Source organism: Kryptolebias marmoratus, linkage group LG23, assembly GCF_001649575.2.
Source record: "Kryptolebias marmoratus isolate JLee-2015 linkage group LG23, ASM164957v2, whole genome shotgun sequence".
Taxonomy (NCBI): Eukaryota; Metazoa; Chordata; class Actinopteri; order Cyprinodontiformes; family Rivulidae; genus Kryptolebias; species Kryptolebias marmoratus.
In genome coordinates this window covers 3,627,205-3,647,281 of record NC_051452.1, presented here as the reverse complement: position 1 = coordinate 3,647,281, position 20,077 = coordinate 3,627,205, and the positions used below count along the sequence as shown (strand labels likewise).

Here is a 20,077-nt window from a genome sequence, read left to right as displayed (position 1 = left end):
TACAGCTCCAATAGTTCACCCATTCAAATCGTTTAAAAATCACAGAGAAAAATGCTGTAATTCGTTTTTTTGTAGGTTCCAGCAGTTCTTGGCACAACATGAAGGCAGCTTCTCGAGTCCGACTTGTTTTTAAGCTACTATAACTCTTGCAGGGATGGCATGTTTAACTGGAACAAACGTCTCCATTTATGATGACATGTCAACCAGAACCGAGAGGCTTTTTTTTTAGGAAATGATTTTCCTTGGCGAAGGCCAGCCTAAAAATCTTGCGTCTCTTTGAATGTTTTACTGCCAAGCCGGTGCGATGGAGTCCTTTCAGGGCCTGATATTTGGGAAGCTAGTCGCTGGTATTTGAGGTCCTGGAAGAATTTATTTTTTATTTTTCTGACGGGGAGATTCTCTGCGTTTTGTTAGGTTGATGCCAGTGTTGGCGGCCGTGGCAAACCGATCCCAAAGGGGGTTTAACGTCAGGGTGTGAACAACTGACGAAGGAGGGGGTAGGCGGATTTCCAGTCCAGTTAATATTTGATGGTGTTTTTCGTGGGAGCAGACCCTTAGAGGACAAAAAGCTCCTCAACAGATCAGAGGAGTGTGTGCTTTCGTATATCCTGCACACAGGAAGTGCCCCCTTACGTGTTAACGCTCCCTACCAGCAGCCTTTTTACAGGACCCAGAATTTTTCCACAGCAGGAGTTTGTAAACTGGAGCATCATTAACGCTGCAGCCAGCCAACACGGACGCCATTGTTGCCTGTCCTCTCGGGAATGTTTTCATCCTGCCAAAGTCGATTAGACGAGCCGCCCGTCCAGGGTGTTTCCCCTCCTCTTTGTCCAAGTCGCGTGGGACGCTACGGACTCGGGACGGGAACGGGCGGGACGAATGAGGCAAAGCCCGGAAGACGGGGACTGATTCTTATGGGGAGAAATGACTTCTCATTTAGTCTGGAGTTACACTTCCTGCCTCAGGAAGAGGGGCGGCTCAAGAAAGTGGTGCTTGACCCCCATCTTCCACAACGAGGCGCTTACAAAACCCAACTGGAACAATTCAGCAGACCTACGTTTATAAGCTCTTCCTCCATTAAAGACTTCATGCAGTTATGATAAAAGAGGGGTTCCTAAACTTAATATTCCCATTTCCAGATAAGGCCAAAGGTCCGGAACAAGCAGCGATAAACAAAAGCCTTTTATTACATTTACAATTGTTTGCTTTTGAACCTAAGCTGCTCTAACCGTTGACAGTAAAGCTTAACGTGCTCCGTAGTTTCACGCAGATAGTTTCAGATAATGAAGACACTAAACTTAAAGGCAACAAGACATTAATGTCAGAAGGATTTAGATAAACGTTAGTCTGCCTTCAGTGAGTTAAATGAAGGCTTAAATGTTAATTTGGCTGCGATATGAGCTTTTTACTCACACCGATCTGTAAAGGAGAAACACGGTGAGGAGAAAATGGAAGCGGATTATCTATTTTCACGATAGAGAGGGCGATTCCTCCGCCATCCTCCTGCTTCTCGTACGAACCATCAGTCACGCTGATCTGAGGCCAGCTAACAGGTTAATGCTCGGACCTGTGAGTCAGCAGAAAGGCAGATTCAGGCCTTCCTGTGGGCTTGGGTTTCCACGATTATGATCTTGAGCAGCATTCCGAAGCAAAATGATGTTTTCCCCTTCTACGCCTCGAACCGCTTTCATCTTTGCTTTATCTGCAAAGATGAAAGATGACCCATTTCTTTCCCCTCTTTGTGTTGTCTGCGTCAAATATTAAAAGATTTAATAGGTGGAAAGGCAGCCCCAGACCATGAGGCTCCCTCTGCCGTGCTTTACAGCTGACATGTTGAGCTGAAGTTGAGTTTGTTCATCCAGGAACTTTATTTTACAGAAAACAAAGCCTGAGATCATCGGAACGGACTAGAAACATAAAAACTACATGTGGTGGTGTATTTTTAGCTTAAATGAGCATCAGGCTGCGTCTTATGAGTAATTGTGAAACGTGTAAAAAAGCCGAGCCATTCCAAAGTGCTCACAGACATTTATTTTCCTTCTCAGTTTAGCACGGATGCTTTTCGGGGGGGTGGGGGACTTTAAAAGTTATTCTGAACTTGAATTAAAATCGTCTGCGTTAACAGCTAAAACTGTAATTTTAACCAGCTGCACGCAGAATCATCGACAGCCTGAGTCGTGACATTAATGTGATGTAATCTGGCAAAAATATATTTTAAAAAATCTCCCCTTCCTCCCTTCATGGAGGCTGCTGTAGGTGTTTTCCCAGGCTGTAAATTTATGACACAAATAAAGAACAAAACGGTGAGTGAATTTCTCAAAAATGCTGAAGCAAGAACTTGGGGAGAAGCGGTGAGTGACATCAGAAGTGCTGAATCGATGCGCACCAAATCAGTCAAACATGTTCCTCGTGGTTTTTGTGTTTCTGTGAAAACATCCCAGCAGTCAAGAGGAGAGAGTTCATTCTGAACTTGGTTTTGTTTTTTTACAGCATTGTTTTTAATTCCTGCAGAACTCCACAGCTTCCTCGGCAGACCCCCTCCGCGTTTCAGTCAGCGGACCACCGCAGGCTGTGAACCCGAGCCAAGGCCAGATCCCGGGGCTGCCAGATGCGGGGGCGTGTGGATCTGGGGCTGCAGCCACGCCTGCGGCCGGCTGCACCAGCTCACCCTGCGAGCGTGATGACATGAACAGACTTAAACGCCATCGTCTCAGGAAGACGGAGGCAGCCGATCAGTAAGGTCTGGACGTGTTGGAGGTCGCTGATGCGTCTGAGTGGAAGCAGGGCTGTGGACTGCCAGACTGTTTTTGCAGCTGCACCCGGCCCTCCTCCTCATCTTCCTCCCCCTGACTCACACTTCAGGTGCTTTCCAGCCTCCTGTACTTCCTCCTCCTCCTCCCTCGTCTCTTTCCCTCTCAGACTCCCTCGCCGCTGCATTCTTCGAATTCATGACTCCCTGATAAGTCCGCTCGACTCGGACCGGCTCCTGGCTCCCGCCGCCACCCTGCTCCAGTGGTCGTTACCGTGACGACGGTCAGATTGAGTGGGCTTACCTACTTCCTGTCCGCTGAGCCAAACCGTAATTTGAGGGCGTGTTTCGTAGGTCTGACCCTGAGCGAATGCGTGGGTGGGTCTCGTTTATCTCAAATCTTTTCTGTGGACAAGTGCCGGCACAGAAAGCCGGTCCTGTTTGGGTTTTATTTTTTTAATAAGCTTTAGCGCTAGCTCCATTTACAAAACAACCAATAGAGAAAGTTTCTATTTTGAGCTGAAAACCACTCGTGTCACGACTCAACGTTCCCATTTATGTAACCACCAATTACTGTGGAATGCTGACAAAGTGCCTTTGAGGGGCCAAGTCTTAACCTGGAAAAAAGGCCGAGGCTTTGATGAAACACACAGGATTAGGGTAAAAACCTTGTTTCCTGAACTATGAAATGGGGTCGATACCATGGTGCGGGGAAAAAACAAACAACATGATCAAACAAACATTGATTAAACAACTGGGATAACCTGGATGGCTTCATTTTGTGCATTTCGTCCCGGTCGGTTACGTTTAAAACCCCACGTCCTGATAATTTATTCAATTAATAAAACTCTTGTTGACAGCTTTAAATCCACGGCAAGATCGAATTTAGTTGAACAGTAAAGAAACAGTCATCGATCGTCAGTTATTAGTTTCGTGTCCCAACTCAACGCGTCTACGCCGGGAGCAGAGAAACGCCTCCTCGTGTTGCTACCGAAACTTAGCTCAAGTTGTGTAAACAACGGAAGCGCTACAGACAACGTTGGCCCTGTGTTGTTGCTGTTTTTTAAACTTATGGGGATTCTCCTGAGACTTCAGGAAGAGAGGCGCAGTGGAAGAAATGCTCTGGATGCCGCCATTGTTGCGCGGAGTAGGACAGCTGTTATCAGCCGGAGATTTCAGGCTTTACAGGCCTTCAGCTGGGGGACAGACGGCAGAAACGCTGCAGGGTAAGCTAACGCTGTTGTTTATATTCCTGCCTTCGCTCTTTATGCTTGCATCTGGTCACACCCACGACCAATGAATGAACAGGAGCTAAGCTTGCTCCGCCCACGAAGCAGGGCCGGCCCGGCTGGCCCTACTCCGAAGCAGGGACCAAAAAAGCAGGGACCGGCCTCGAAAAGATGCCGGTGGAAACGTCGGCAAAGCAAGCCGAGTAGAGTGGAGCCAGGACCGTTAGAGCCGGTGAAAAAGAGGCATTAGATTCATATCTTAGTCTTCTTCCCTGTGACAGGAAATGAAACAGTTCACCCTCATGTCACACATTGGTGACGCCTAGTTAATGAGCATTATGTGACGTTTTTAATTCATTGAATTTTCTCTCCTCATGTGAAACCTCTCAGGTTTGAAGCAGTACTTCTGTAGGTTGACGTTTGTTTAAATGTTTGCACAGAAACCGTAGTAATAATTTAGAAACGTTTAGTATTAAACTAGAATTAGGACTAAAACAGACGAGGGAAATGTAGGTTGATTACATCTCATGTTGTGTTGCTGTATTCAAGGTTTATATCATAATCACGTGTTTTCCCACCATCATTCAGCCCTAAATTATAATATAAAAGGTTGGAACAAGGATGAAAACACTGAAGTTAATTTAGTTAATTTGGTTTTCTTTAAAACTCACACTCCACTCATTTGTTGTCTTAGATTCTTTTTCACCTTAATCATAATTTCTTGCTTTAACCTTTCTTTGATAGGTCGGTTTCAGCCGCGATGCTCCGAATCCCTCCTGCTGGACGTCACAGAGGAAGTTAAGCAACACTTTCACTGTTTTCTTTCCAGCCACTCACATTCCTGTACGTCTCTGACCTCTGGACTCGCTGAAAAGCACGTGGAGTTTGTTATTTTCCAAAAACAAATTATCGGAACGGAGATGAAACGAGAGCGGCTGCAGACACGCTAACGCACGGCTCATTCTGCTTTCCCCGCACCATTTTCATTTGCAAAAACATTCCTATTTAAACCGTAAACAAATTTCCTGGGACTTCACCTCCCCGTTCAGTCAAATCAAATCAGCGCCAAGAAAACGACTCGCCTTTTAAAGACGAGATTTATCCCAAAGCTAAGGAGAGATTTCACAAATTTCACATTTTCTTTAAGGAAAAAAAGGCTTTGAAGACCAAATAAGAGAGATGTTAAGATGTCAGGTCCAACTTATTTCTTTCTCTGCTGCCCTCGGGGTGTTTCTGGAACTGGCAGATTCTCAGATTTTTTAGTTTTTTTCCTCTTACGGCATCAACGTGAAGAAACTACAGCTTGTTTAGGGCATAATCAAAGTGTTTAAAAGACTCTCAGAGCAGTTTTACGCATTAGGACGGGTTTATTAAGGCAGACAGGTTTCGAGTCTGAATAAATAGCCTGAATGATGTTACGGTGAGCTCATCTGGGCTTCAAACACAACGCCTGATTTATAACTTCATCAAAAAGGTGCATTTTGGGAAACGTCGCTTCCAATATTCCTGATCTTTGTAGCGTCTGAGGTTTTCATCCGGATGCGTCTTAGAGGTGCAAAAAATATCAAGTTATTTTCAAAATCTCTGTCGATAAGTTTTCAAGACACGCATCGATCCAAGAGCGAATAAAAACCAGGCTGGAGTCGCTCGCCACACAGGACGAGGACTCTAAAGCAGCTGTCACACATCCAGGAAATGTTGGCCGAGCTCATCCAGAAAGCAAGGAGATAAATGTGTGTGTGTGTGTGTGTTCCAGGAACGTTAACCGCCTCGTGGTCGGCGTGCAACGCTTCACACACCGGACTGGATGGTGGTTTAAATAACTCCATGAATCAGTCTTGAACATAAAACGGCATCAAAGAGGCCCGAGCCGTTCTTCCAGCGCTGAAAAGATGGGACAGAAAAGTCGCCACAAACCCACGAGTGTCTGTGTCATATCTGACCGAAGGGTGTGTTGGGAATTAACAGAGAGGCCAAACGTGTTCGTTTCCCTCTGAGTGGCTGCCTCGGCTGTTTGTTTGTGGTTTGGTCGACTCATTTAGAGGAAGAAGAAGAAGTGGAATAAATAAAGTTACATTCTGCAACATGATTACCAGAATAACTATGAGCACATATTGGTTTATCTATAACTCATAACACATAATCAGACCCTCCAGGATTTTGCGATCGCAACTATTAACGCAAAATCAAGCAAACCCCGCGAAATCGCAACTTTTTGCATCTTTGCCCAAAACACCGCAACTTTCCTGCAACTTTAACCCAATATTTATTGTTTCTAAAGTGATTTGCCACCATTTCTGCGGTCTAGTCTCTTCTTTGTGGGTTTGTGTAGCGTGGAATACAAAATAAGCCCAAATAACTCAGGAAGAAGACACGTGACGTCACTTCCTGTTAACATCAGAATGCCGGGAGCGTGCAGGAGCAGCGACCGAAGCCAAAATGTGCGCTAATGCTTCACATTTGCCCACAAAGATTTCAGCAAACCAGTTTCCTCCCCAGCTGCAGCTGTTTTGCACGTCCTGCAGTGTAATCATGGAACATAAACGCATCGACAAACACTTTGTGTCTGCAAAACATGTGAGGAGAGCTGCAGACCAGGGACAATCCAGAAATGCTCATGAATGTCAGTTTAGAAGCTATCAAAGTTCTCAAATAAAGAAGCTTTTGAGAATGGCAATGTTTGTTGGGAATTATCTTACAAAACTAGGAAGTATTTTTGGTTTAGATGTTAAAAGTTATGGTTGTTTATTGATTTTAGTAAAAAAAAAATGCAACTTTTAGGAAAATGCCTGTGAAATCCTGCAGGGATTGCATAATGAGTTCTACCATCAGACAAAGAGCCGCGGCGGGGAGGCTGGAGTCCCTTTCAGCGCCAGAGACCGTTGTTTGTGAACATGCAAATCCGCCTGTAATATAATCACGTCTCAGTGTTTACGTGTCGGGCGCCATGTTTGTTATTAGTCAGCTCAACGAGGGGAGTTCGCTGACAGTCGAAGAAAACAGCTTTCAGACACACGGACAGAAACACTGATGGTTTAAAACGGGGAAACACCATTCAAATATAGGCGCTTTAATAGCTTTGAGCAAGTTTTACCTCCTTATTAGGGTCGGGTGATAGTTTAAAACCCCCCATAAAACAATCTTACACCAACAACAGCAACCATGAGGCGCCCCGTCAAAATAAAAACATTTTATTCCCACAAACCAAGAAACAACAAAATGCAGAGAGACAATATTTCAGTTTACGCTGCAACTGACTGAAAAAGTGCCATTTAAGAAGTAATTATAGAGGTCAAACCTCACGTCGCTAAAAAAAAAAATAAAACATCTGTGGAGAAAAGTGAAGCCTTTGAGAGCTGGAAACTTTTCCTGGTTGAAAATCTCGAGCGATAACGGGAACGCTTACTTCATTTTCCATTGTATAGTAAAGCTCAACTCAACAATGACTTTGGTTTTTGTTTCTTGCCGAAGAGAGAAGTCCCTCATCGTGAGAGAGTTCGGCTGTTTATGCTTGCGAGAACCTCAGTCCACAAAACCTCCCATTGTGTGGATTTACATCTTTGAATCTACACTTTCAGGCCAACACCTACTGAAACGTTACGTTATGTTCAAATCCACCCACGCCTCCATGTGGCGTAACGTGCAGCTTTCCTTTTCCTCGGCTGAACGAGCGTTTCCAGCCTCATCCGGCGCGGGTTTACAGGTCATTTCTCGAAACGTGAAGAGGAGCCTTTAGCTTAGATGAGTTGATGCAAGGGAGTTTGAGAGGCAGCTGAATTTAATGAAAACAAGCAAAGAAGAGCTCCTCGTTTTAATGGACGGGTTTATGAAGACATTACGCTCGAATCAGGGGTCGGTCTGATGCACAGGGAGGTTTTTCCAGAGTCCTTTTAAGCCTTTTTTTGGCAAACGCACAGATTTACGTCCTTTCGAGTATCAGCTTCCTTTGTTTTCGTCTATTACCGTCGAGGCATGCAGAGCCGTTTACAGCTGGGGGATTATTTTCCCTGAAAAACAGGAAGTTCGGCGCTCAGTTCTTCCAGCGGCAACACTCGAGGAGTACGAGGCCGTTTGGAAGAAAGTAGCGGGCCGGCCCATCCGCCGGGAGAAAAATGTGAAATTTGGAACGTCGGAAACGCGTTCTGGAGCGAGGCTGGCGGGATGTTTGAAGAGCCCAAAATCAGGACAAATTGCGAGGCTGAAGGACGGGGAGAGTTTTTCCAGAAAGACCAGATGGAGAATTCATTTAGCCAAAACCAGAATATATCGTCTTGGCGTTCTTGGTTGGTGGAGTCGGCTCAGCCGAGAGGAGAACAAAACTTCTTCCTCTTTTTGTCCGTTCTTTTCTCGGCGTCTGTCATCCACTGCACGGAAAAGGACGTGGTCCCCAACGTCGACCAATCAGAAAGCCTCGGCAGATAAACGGGAACTCCTGTCCAATCAGTGGTGGTGCTCCGACAACGGCTCAAAGATGGCTGCCGCCCATGGATCGACAAAAATGTTACAGGGATTTAAGTCTTCTGACTGAAGTTTCTTTCCTCGGCTTAGTCACATGACAGCATCTAACTAAGTGAAAACATGTTCAAAGTTTCATCAGCCAGGCTTCTTCGTTGATAACATCGCGAGACGGAAAGTTCTGCTGTAACATATTCCACCGACCGGGAGTGCCTGTCGCCAGGGTTGGTTTACTGGTCGAGTATCAAATGTCTGGGCGTATTATTCAGATATATGTGATACCAGGCGGCTTATTGTATGCACCCGGGCAGCGTGCCATGAAAAGCCCAAAAACGCTGCAGGACGGATGGTTGATTTATTAAAGTCACATTAGCTTTGCTTTTCTGGAGGCATGGTGAAACAGTTTTAGCTTCTTTTGCTACTTCCTGTCAACGGGAATCCCTGTTAGAAGCCCCCCCGCCAACCGTTTCTTAAATCCTGCGGGATATCGGATCCCCAGTGAGTCGAAAACCCAGAGGAGCACACCCGCGGGGCATCGTCCCACTAACCCGACATGCAGCCACCGTTTGGACTCCGGGGAATGTGACGGCGCAGCAGAATCCGAGCCGCAGCGGGAACGGGAACGCCGTGCTCGCGCCAAGTTTTATCAGCACCCGGTTAACACGCTAAGCCCGAGAAACACTCTTTGGCCTCGGAAACCGAAGCGTTTGTTGCGGCTGAAAGATGGCAAACATTAGACGTGGCGCGTTTGTTTGCACCACCTGAGGATGAAGGCGGCGGAACGTGTCCGTCTCTCCAGCCCCTGCTTCTCGTTTCCCATCCAAAGGCACGCTCCGGCGAAGAGCTCCCCTTACATGTGGTTTGGTAATTATGCAGACTGCCAAGAAGCATTAAAGCAACGGGTCTGTCAGGAGATAAGGAATTATTCGGGGTAACTTACAGGTGAATGAACGAACCTAGAGTGAAAATGTTTTGGCCCTTTGCAGCTACACAGAAAGCCACAAGTTGATGTTTTTGTGATTTTCATGAAAGTTACACACCCTTTTTATTTGTACAAATCAAACCCAAGGGCTATCTTAAGTACCACCCCTCCCCCTCCTTTTCCCTAATTGACATGTTGTGGATTAGCCAAAAAGTCCTCCACCCACAGAGACTCAGGATCTAACACAAACAGCCAAAAACAGCCTGTCCACACAACAGCTGCCTTCTGGAATTACTAATATTTTAGCTGTTTTAGTCCCGTTTTTCTGGCATTCTTTGGTAAAGTGAACACAGAAAAGCCTGATGGGTAAAAATCTGCAGCTTATAAAAGTAAGAAAATTGAGCCAAGATCAAATTCTTGGTGATTTTTTTTATTTATTTAATTTTTTTTTCCACATCTGAGAAGTCTACAGTTTTAGACACCACGAGGTCATGTGAAAGTAAATCTAGTTGTTCTTCATTTTCTTGGTTTCAGTGTTTTTTTTTCTCTGGAGCACCGAAGGCAAGCGGAACCAGAACTAATCCAACGTTTCTGTCTTATTGGAAAGCAACGTTAGGATCAAACGTGCTAATTTACAGGAGTTAATCAAGTCTTACTCCATGCTTTGGTTAAGGACAGAGATACTGATGCCGATTGATAATGCATCCATTGAGAAGGAGCCTAAAACAGAATGGGCCAACACAGAAGGAAAAATCAGTCCGATCCTCTGGATCAAAGGTCCAAAAGGCAGTAAAAGCAACAAAGTAAAACTCGAGGAACCAGACCGAAGCCACAATGACGGAACGCTGAGGCTGAGAACGGGCCGAGGCTGATGAGGTAAACGGTGCCAGGAGAGGCTAATGATTAAAGGGAACAGGTGTGAGAGGAACAGGGGCCGGACTTATGCCCCTTTTACACTGGCTCTAATTCAGAAGTCCGGCTCTACTCCCCTCGGCTTTGGATGCTACCGAAACTTAGCTCAAGTTGTGGAAACAACGGAAGCGCTATGGACAACGTTGGCCCTGTGTTGTTGCTGTTTTTAAACTTATGGGGATTCTCCTGAGACTTCAGGAAGAGAGGCGCAGTGGAAGAAATGCTCTGGATGCTGCGATTGTTGCGCGGAGTAGGACAGCTGTTATCAGCCGGAGATTTCAGGCTTTACAGGCCTTCAGCTGGGGGACAGACGGCAGAAACGCTGCAGGGTAAGCTAACGCTGTTGTTTATATTCCTGCCTTCGCTCTTTATGCTCGCATCTGGTCACACCCACGACCAATGAGTGAGCAGGAGCTAAGCTTGCTCCGCCCACGAAGCAGGGCCGGCCCAGCTGGCCCAACTCCGAAGCAGGGACCAAAGAAGCAGGGACCGGCCTCGAAAAAATGCCGGTGGAAACGTGCGCAAAGCGAGCCGAGTAGAGTGGAGCCGGGACCGTTAGGGTCTGTGTAATAGGGGCAATAGAAGCAATGATAGCATCTCTAAATACTTGATTCACGATGCCTAACAAATACAGTGCTGGGCAAAAGTTTTAAACCACCCCTCATTTTCTAATACTGGACTGAAAAGAAGAAGAAGAAAAAAATCAGCCAAAGCCCAAAGAAAACATTTAAAAGACAGCCAGAAACTTTGACCGAGATCACCAAAAAAGTCTGGTTTCTTTCAGGCGAAACGTAAAAAAATGAGGGATGCCTCAAGACTTTTTCTCAGTAATGTAGCTCCTCGTTAGCATAATTCTGAAACCACACTTCTGCTCTGGTTTTCAGCCGTCCCAGACTGAGGATGACGCGTGGCTTTTTGGTAAAGACACGTTGACTAGCCTTTTTTTTGTTGTTGGTGCTTTAAAAGTATGTTAATTCAGATTTTTATACTTAAAACTAAAGCGCTGCGTGACTGCGTGCATTACATTAAGAAAATATGAAGTTACAAGCCAAGAATCAAAACAATTAGTTCAGGATAGCCAAATCAGAACATTTTCTTTGGCATGTACCGTAACCTCTGGGCCTCATCAGCGTCACTTTAAACAAGTTTCAGCTTTTTAAGCATTTAAGTAACCCCAGAAATGCGCTCTGTCGTATTTTTGAATTGTTTTAATTTGATTTTCTGTATTTTATCTCAAAACCCAAGCAGACAAGAGGTAAGGTTTGGGCCATTTCCTGGAAGGGACACACGTGGGCGGCATGCTTAACGTGGAAAACGTCTCAGTGGGAATCATCGAACCTTTCATTTCTTTCCAGGGAAAGTCAAACAGAAACCCGACCTCGGCTTGCAATAAAGAACGCCAACGAGAAAAAAAAAACAAAAACTAAAAAGGACTTCTGGAAAGCAACAGAGGAAGGGCCCGATGTTAAGCTCTGCTTTCTTTCATTTGTTTTATTTATTTGTGGAGAAGAGCGGACGGTTGTTCCAAAATCAATACTCTGTAGGGTCCTTTAGAGCCGGAGAGCGCTGCGAAAACACAAAGATGCATCTTTGCTGGGTGTTTGTGTTCTGTAAGGACCAAGACAAACACTCGAGCATCCTCCAGCTTTACCAAGCAGTCATACTTTCCAAAAGGAATAGTTTCCATATATTTTCCGATGACATAAACCATAACTTCTTTCTCGTGTCGCTGCAGAAAAACACAAACTGGAGCTGCGATCCTGTTGCTGTGTGTTGGAACATCAGAAATTCTTCTCCTAATTCGAGCCGACCTGTTTCTCCTCCGTTAGCAGAAGGTGGCTGGGCTTCTCTGGAAGCAGGAATTTATTAATTCCTGTTTTGGTGGCAAAGAGAGAGGGGAAGGAGGGGGGATCTCGTAATTTCCCCCTTGTCCCATCTGATGCATAAATCATCATCGCGGTTCAGCTTTTAGTCATGGAACCACTCCGAGTCAACCTGGAAAAGTAAACAAGCTGATTTGAATTCCCAGAAAGCTTCGCGTCAAAACAAGCGTTAGCCGGGCCCTGACCCGTGGGCAGTCCGACGACGAGTTTATAAACACGACGTGATGTGTGAGGGAATCTGCAGGGGGGGCTGGTGACCGACTGCAGGGTCAACGTGAATCATTTTGGAGCTTTAACTTTGAAATGCAATGTTGTGTGTTTATAAAAATAATGATCTCATGTTGAAAGACTCGTTTGAGTTAAATGGTTGACTACTGCAACCTGTCTGGGGCGTTACATGCTGAAGATTTTAATGTTGGTGGTAATTTAAAGCTCTTAGAAGAAAATAAAAGCATAAATTTCTCAACGGCTGCTATTTACAGCAAACAGGGAGTCCTGTAGGGGTCAGCTGACAGTTCAGACAAAAACAGCAGTGATATTTGCAGAATGTTCTCATGAAACCCGTTCGGTTGAAGGGTTTTTGCTTACTTGTTGGCTCAAACCACAGCTGCCCTCGCGCTTCCAAAGCCGATCCTCCGCAGCCAAATCCAACCCAGGAATGCAGATGTGCTGCCCGACTTGTGCATCTGATAAACGGCTCCCCACAGGAACACTTCTGACCACGCTTCCTGTCGCAGCAGGAACTGTGCACGACAGTAAGGTTGGCCCAGACCAGACGGCTGGACCCAACTGGGCCGTCATACCGACCTTCAGAGCGCAAACCTCCGCCGAGGCCGCAGCGCCATTAATAAGAGTCTGGATCACCACCAACATGTAAACAACCCCAACACTTCCTGAAAATTTAATAGACAACAGAAAACAGAACTTCCTTGATGGAGGAAACAAAAGGGTCACATGTAGGAGCAGAGACAGGTCACCTGTGACCTTTGACCCCACGAACCTTGAAATCAACAGGTATCATCTTTGACCCATGAGGCGTCCAGCTGTGCAGTTCGACGTTCCTACATGACACTGTTGACCTTTGACCCCATGGCCATGAAATCAATAGTGATCACCCTTGGCCTAAGAGCTGTCCAACTGCGCAGTTTAATTTCCCTCCGTTACATGGTTGCATAGTTTGAGCACAAGGTCATCTGTGGCCTTGACCTTTGACCCCGTCACCTTGAAATCAACAGTGATCAGCCTTGATCCATGAGGCGTCCAGCTGTGGGGTTCAACGTTCCTGTCGTACAGCTGCAGAGTCAGAGCGCAGGCTGACCTTTGACCCCGTGACCTTAAATTTTTACCGGATCACCACCAAATTTGAATCCTTTGTTCTTTGCACCATGTTTGATGTTTCCTGAAGATTTCCAGGAAATCTGTTTGTAACTTTTTGCGTTATCTTGTACACGGACAGACAGGCGCTACTGAAAACATGACCTCCACGGCAGAAGTAAAAAAACAGAAACAAAGCATACAGTATATTCCTTTTAATCTCTAAGTAAAAGGCTTTATCTGTGCCTTAACCCGGACACGAGACGATAATTTACAGTTTTTCCAAACTGATACTGAGAGCCTGCACTGACTGAGCAGCTTCTGCAGATGGAAAACATGCCCCGTTCTCTGCAGACGTCAAGTCAGAACCAAGGCATGTGTGAGCCACACACCCGTACGCAGCCATTTATCTGTCAAGCAGCCAAACACGGGACTCCCCTCATGTCAAATTAGGACTTTTCGTCTCTTATTATTGATGACGGGCCATGTTTGGAAAGTGATGATGTATAAAACTGGCCTTACAATGAAGCTGCCACTTTAGGGATCGGGTCTTGTCCCACAGAGTGTCAGGAAAGGTTTTTTGGCGACAGATTTCCTACAAACTGTGGCTTTTTCGCTTAGTAATCTAAGAAAAACAACTACAGTCAAGCCGAGACTCAGTAAAAAAGTAAGAAGTGAATTTATGACTTGCAGCAAATGAAATAAAAACCTAAATAGTCTCTCGCAGACAACCGGAGGCCTGAAATGGATGATGGAGGGTTTAAAACATGAAAGCTGCTTCTCAGATTGTTTGGCCCGTACGCCGACAGATTGACGTGCCAGACGTCCTTGTCGGAGCGCCGCTGGGAACACCGCTCCACGTCGCTCACGGAGCGAGCGTGCTGTAGGAGAGGACGGCAGCGGTGAAAGATTTGTGGAGGATGAGGCAGAGATAAAGACAAAAAAAGGGCTGATTGTGGATGTAAATGAAGAGAGCGAGGGAAGGGAGGCAAAGAGGAGTGATGTGTGCAGGAATGTGGGGAGTGGAGGGGTGGACGTGATGAACGTTTGATGAAATAAAGGGTGTCGGGACAAGAAGCATCTAACATCAGTTTTTATTGATATTAAAAGGCTGTGTGGGGTCCCTACAAAGAATCCAGGCTCTTATCGCTGTCTGTCAGCGTGCATCAGTAGCATTTCATCATATTTCATCCTGTAGTTTTATTGGCAGTCTGTCTTGTTTTACTCTTGTTGACCTTTTTGGCCCACTCTGCCTCGCTTGACTCATATAAGCCTGAAGGCTGTGAGGGTTAAAGTGACAGCTGCACCATCTTCCCTTTACTTTCTGTAGCTGGATTGTTTAATTCAAACACTATATTATTCATAAATCTTTAAAGATCAACCCTTGGTCTAAGATATGTTACAACAAATCCAATACACCTCTGCATCTATCAGATTTTGCACGTATTGCGCAAACAGGATGCTTCGTGGGTTCGGATGTCTTTAGTTTCATGCAAAGCGTCTCACCGCATTCCTGTTCGACTATCGCTTCACTTTTTTTTGCCCCCCCCCGCGGTCCTAAACGGGTCAAATTACAGCACACACACACCCCCCGGCCACATACACACACAAAAACAAACAAAAAGAAAATGACAAGAATGTTATCAGCTCATCAACGGCGTCTCTCAGCTGTCAGCTGCACCGCGAGCGCGTCGGGTCGGTGAAAACGAAAACCAAAAAAGGTATAGCCCCAGGGGAATCCAGGTCAGTCAAGCGTTTGCAGTGACAGAGGATTGCGAAGCAAATATCTTGGAGAGCTCTTTGTTTGGGGAGTTTTATCAAGTTACAGCAGGCTCTTCAGTTACAGGCTTAAAGAACTCAGGAACGCAGCATCTGCAGGGTTTTTCAGCTGCGGTGTTTAGGGGAAGGATGATCATTTGTTTGGATGTTTATTAGAACCCAACATGGATCTAAAGGGTGATTTAAGGACTCTCTCTTTATATAGGACATCTTGGGCAGGACCCAAGAGGCAGGCTGTGTAAAGATGCCCCTGAGACAGTCCAGGATGGAAGATGCAGGCAGGCAAAGCGTATATGGACCACCATAACCAAGCAGCTGGAAGAGAGTACAGCAGGGGTGGTCAATCCTGGTCCTCAGGGCCTCCATCCTGCATGTTTTCCTTGTTTCTCTGCTCCAACACACCTGATTCATGGTTAAATCCCCTCTTCATGTTCTGCAGAAGCCTGTTAATCAGCCACTGATTCAGATCAGGTGTGTTGGAGCAGAGGAACAAGGAGAACCTGCAGGATGGAGGCCCTGAGGACCAGGATTGGACACCCCTGGTGTACAGGAACATCTGTGCTGAGTCTGGACTGGAAGTCCCACGGTCACAGTGGGAGACTCCACCAAGGCTGGTGGAGAATGGCAGGGCTGAGATACTGTGGGACTGACAAACAGGAGATGGCTAACCAACCGGACCTTGTGGTGACAGATGTAAGAGTCCCAAGTGACTGTAACATCAGGAAGAAGGAGCACAAGAAGCTGGAGAAACACCAAGGGCTGAAAGAGGAAACAGAGAAGTTGTGGAGAGTCAAGCCTCAGTGGTACCAGAGGTCATTGGACCCCCGAACTGGAAGAGTGGCTCCAACAGATCCCAGGAACAACCTCAGAGATCTCTGTCCAGAAGAGCTCAGTCCAAGGAACAGCTGAGATCCTGAAGAGAACCCTGAAGATCCCAGGTCTCTGGTACAGGACCCAAACTTGAATTGAAAAGTGGAACAAACAGGGTGAGATGAAAGCTGTTTTTTTAGTTATTTTTTAATATATGCATGAAGAAAACTAACAAAAAACCCCACTTTTGTTTACTTGTTTCTGTCTGGATGCAGAAAACTCTGGGCTGTAATATTTTCTCTACAGTACAAAGAAACCTAAACAAACTCTTGTACATGCCACAATGTGTGAGCTCGATATTACCAATATATATTCTGAAGTATAAATATGTAATTCATCTACACAAATCAAATGGCTTCCAGGTATTTGTGCTAATACTGGGTTGGTTTTTGGTTCCCCTTTGAAATTTGAAATAAAGCTGTTGCCATCATTTCAGCTTCAGCCTTGATTTCACACCTGATTTCAATAATGGAAATAATAATAATAATCCATTTTCCCCTTCATTTGGTGAAGATTTACTGGCACACACCAGACAGCAAAGCAAAGTAGGAGCTGCAGGCTAGTGGATGCAAATATTGCAATTTGAGTTTTAGAGATGCAAATGTTTCTGAGGCAGCACTGAGAGGCACAGCCAGCGAGTTTCAAAAGGAAAACTCGACTTGTGTGAATAACCTATGGCCAGATGACTTCTTATCAGCCGAGCAGAAAAATGCCCAGGCTTTGAACTTTGCTCGCCCAGCTGCTCGTGTTCGAATCAAGCCTCAGTGTGGAATAATCCGATATTCGTTACCATCAACTAATGAAACAGAAAACATCACCGGAATGCGTCGAGCCTGAGGGGGAATGTTTATTCTTGTGATTGCCATCTGAAATATGTTGAAAGCTTCACATCTGAAATAAAAAAATAAGAAAATAGCATGAGAACCCACGAGCTCTGGACTCAGATTTCTTCCTTCCAACCTCCCACCTGTTCTTACAAAGCAAACACACTCGTCTGAACGTAGACTTTCCCTCCCTGGACCCCATGATCTTTCATCTGGCATGACTTGGCTCATCTGGTTCTGCGGCGCCACTGGGAACGGAGGGGGGGTTGTAACTTCGCACCTGCAGTACATGAGCGCTGTCTGAAATGTGGGGAATTCACCTGGAAACCGCTGCCGCTCGCCTCTCTTCTGTCCTTTTTTGTGACACATTTTGGCTTTTTCCTCACGCACGCTCGACTCTAAATGCACCCCCTTCTCCCAGGGCCGCGGTGAAACCACAAACACTTCAAAGTGGCCTCGCTACCCAGAGTCCAACGCTCCTCTGACATCACTCGCTGGCTGTTTTCACAGCTGCTGCTCCCGGTGCCAAGGTAACCCAGCTCTCCTCCGTTTCTGCACAACTGACTGAGGTGTTTCATGCACGGGGGGGGGGATGTTTATGTCTGAGGGCCACGTCTCGTGTATATGAAGGCGTGCTTATTGGCCCATACGAACCCTTGTGGTCCACCATGGAGGCTTTGACATGTACGCTTCGTTGTGTGTGGCGTAGCTTTCGTTTCCCACAAAACGCCACATCAAGACGTGGCAAACGCTGGCCTTTCAAGGCAACAAAAGTGCGACTGAAACGGACGACAACTTACTACTCAAATCAGAGCTCCAGTCCAATTAAGTATCGAACCCAAGGGGTGGTACGTCGCTGGCGGCAGGATCCAGAGCTTTGGTGGTTGGTTTGTTCTTTTTGTTATTATCGGAGTCAGTTCATTTTACTCACGGTGCGCCTTGTGTTTTCCTGTTTGTGGCGCGTCGTTCGTACTGTTCCTCGTCACTCACCTGCCTGTCGTTTTTAGCCTCGGCTGTCACCACTTGTCTCATCCGTCCCGGCCCATTCGAACTCCCGGTTCTCGTGCCGTCATCATGTTTTTCTCCCTGCCTTTTTTTTTTTATCCTGTCTGATCCTTGTGGTTTAATCCTCGTGGTTTCTGTGTTTGCTGCCTCATCAGCTTTTTTTGCTTTTGCTTTAGTAAATAAAGTCCTCATTGCTTCTCGTCCTCATGCTAGTCTGCATCTTTGGGTCCTTACTCACTCCTTACGCCAGCTGGAGGCTTCAAACTGAAGTATTTTCTTGTTTACGTGCACCTTGGCAGGCGCCCTCGTGTTTATGAGTGAATCTACTGAAGTGCACTTCATTTGGACCAGATTTCTTACTATTTATCATCTGTGTAGATTTAGGACCCGGAGCTGTAGCCTCCCTGAATGTGTCAGAAAGCGTGTCTAGAATTTACAGAAACTAAATTGAGAAGGGTCCGAGACAAGTTTGAGACACCTGCAACCACTCGGCTTTTTGAGAACTAACATTTAATAATGCCTATTTTTGTTTGTCTGTTTTGTCCCGCAAGCAAACTGAGAACCCCTGAGAACGCCTCGAGACATTTTGGAGACTCCCTCGCGAACGTGGCTTGTTTACCAGGCAGATAACGATTATGAACAACCTTCCATCTGTTTACAAACTGTTTTACTGTTGGACTTATTTTAACCAAGAAGTGTCGTGACGACGCAACATTACCAGAAAAGAAATCTGCTTTTGAGGTCTAATACGTTGAACAGAGATTTAAAAAGACAGAAAAGTTGACTGTATTGTGACTTGATTGAGAAAATAAATAAAGATGAAGAGAAGTTCTTTTAAATAAATATGAGCAATGATGAGGTAATCTGGTTCAGATCAAACCTGCCCATAAGAGTTGCAAACTTCTAAATCTGTGCAGCATTCACGACTCAGTCACGTCATCGACCGTCCGTTGATTGTCCGCTGAACCACGACAGTCCCCCCTGCGTCCTGCTCCTTTAACAAATATCACCGTGTGTTTTAAACAGAACCAAAGCACCCAAATACAGACTTATTCAAAGCGAAAGTCGTGTCTTTCCGGCGTGAACGGAACTAAAAGAGAAGGTCGCTCATTCTCTGTTCCCTCTTCACAGCATGATGTCACCCAACATGGCGGGGATTCCCATTATGTCACTCGTTACTTGGGCAACAGAAAGGAGGCAGAGACAGTCACCCCTCCGGCAGATAACACACAATGAGGAAGTCCATTTCTTGGAGTCGGGCAAGTTTGAGTCACAGGGTTCCATTCATCGGCCGTTACGATGTACCGCCATGAGCCTTCTTGACCATTTAGGTCATTGCTCAGGAAACAAAGCAGTGCTGTAAGGTTTAACTATAGATGGCTGGTTACAAGATGAGACAACACTTAATAATGTCTAATGACGCTGATTCTGATTGGTCAAAGATGGAAACCCAAATGAAAAACGCCAATCTATGGAGCTCCGTTTCCCCCATACAGAACCTGTTGAGGAGAAGGCCTTTCCTAATGAACTGCAGAAATATTTAATGTTTTTTATTAAACAGGGTCAGCTTATCTGCATGGATGAACCACAACTTTTCTTAGCTGAAGGTGGAGGCCCAATGAGCTCCTTCCACCATCTGCTGAAAGAATCCCAAGTCTGCGCACCCAAATCGTAAATGTCACTTTGCTGTTCTTCCTCTAATTTCGGCGTCTCTGTGCTTAATGAAGTCAAGGCAACAGTTTGGCGAGTGCAACTGCGACGCAAAAGCACTTGATGAACCCATTTCTTCTTGAAAACACGCACACACTGAAACCCTGTGTGTCCCACAAACCGCATACCATTGAAAAGTGCAGCAGTCAGCAGAGTTGGGAGGATCTCTTTCCTCCCCAGGGTGGTTTGATAAATTTCCTCTAATGCCTGGCTTGTCAACAGGCTTAGTCAACCACTTACTCATACATACACAAAAGGGGGCAAACTGTCATTAGGCACGCTGCTTAGAGATCATCTGTTTTCTTGTAGTGTCTGTCTGGAGCGCCACGTTTTCAGCTTGCAAACAAACGCATAAATAAACATCTTTGCTTCTTTTGTTTTTTGTCTCAGATGTTTCACCCAGTTTATGGACAGGCCTGTGCTCT

The 20,077-nt window shown here is 45.8% G+C and overlaps 1 long non-coding RNA gene across 1 annotated transcript; it reads left to right on the top strand.

Moving 5' to 3' along the window:
• Nucleotides 1-15,879: 15,879 nt before the first annotated feature.
• Nucleotides 15,880-19,880, top strand: LOC119616751. Its single transcript, XR_005232766.1, has 3 exons — nt 15,880-16,229; nt 17,359-17,467; nt 19,074-19,880. It is a non-coding gene; the product is annotated as an uncharacterized LOC119616751 (long non-coding RNA).
• The last annotated feature ends 197 nt before the right edge of the window (nt 19,881-20,077 follow it).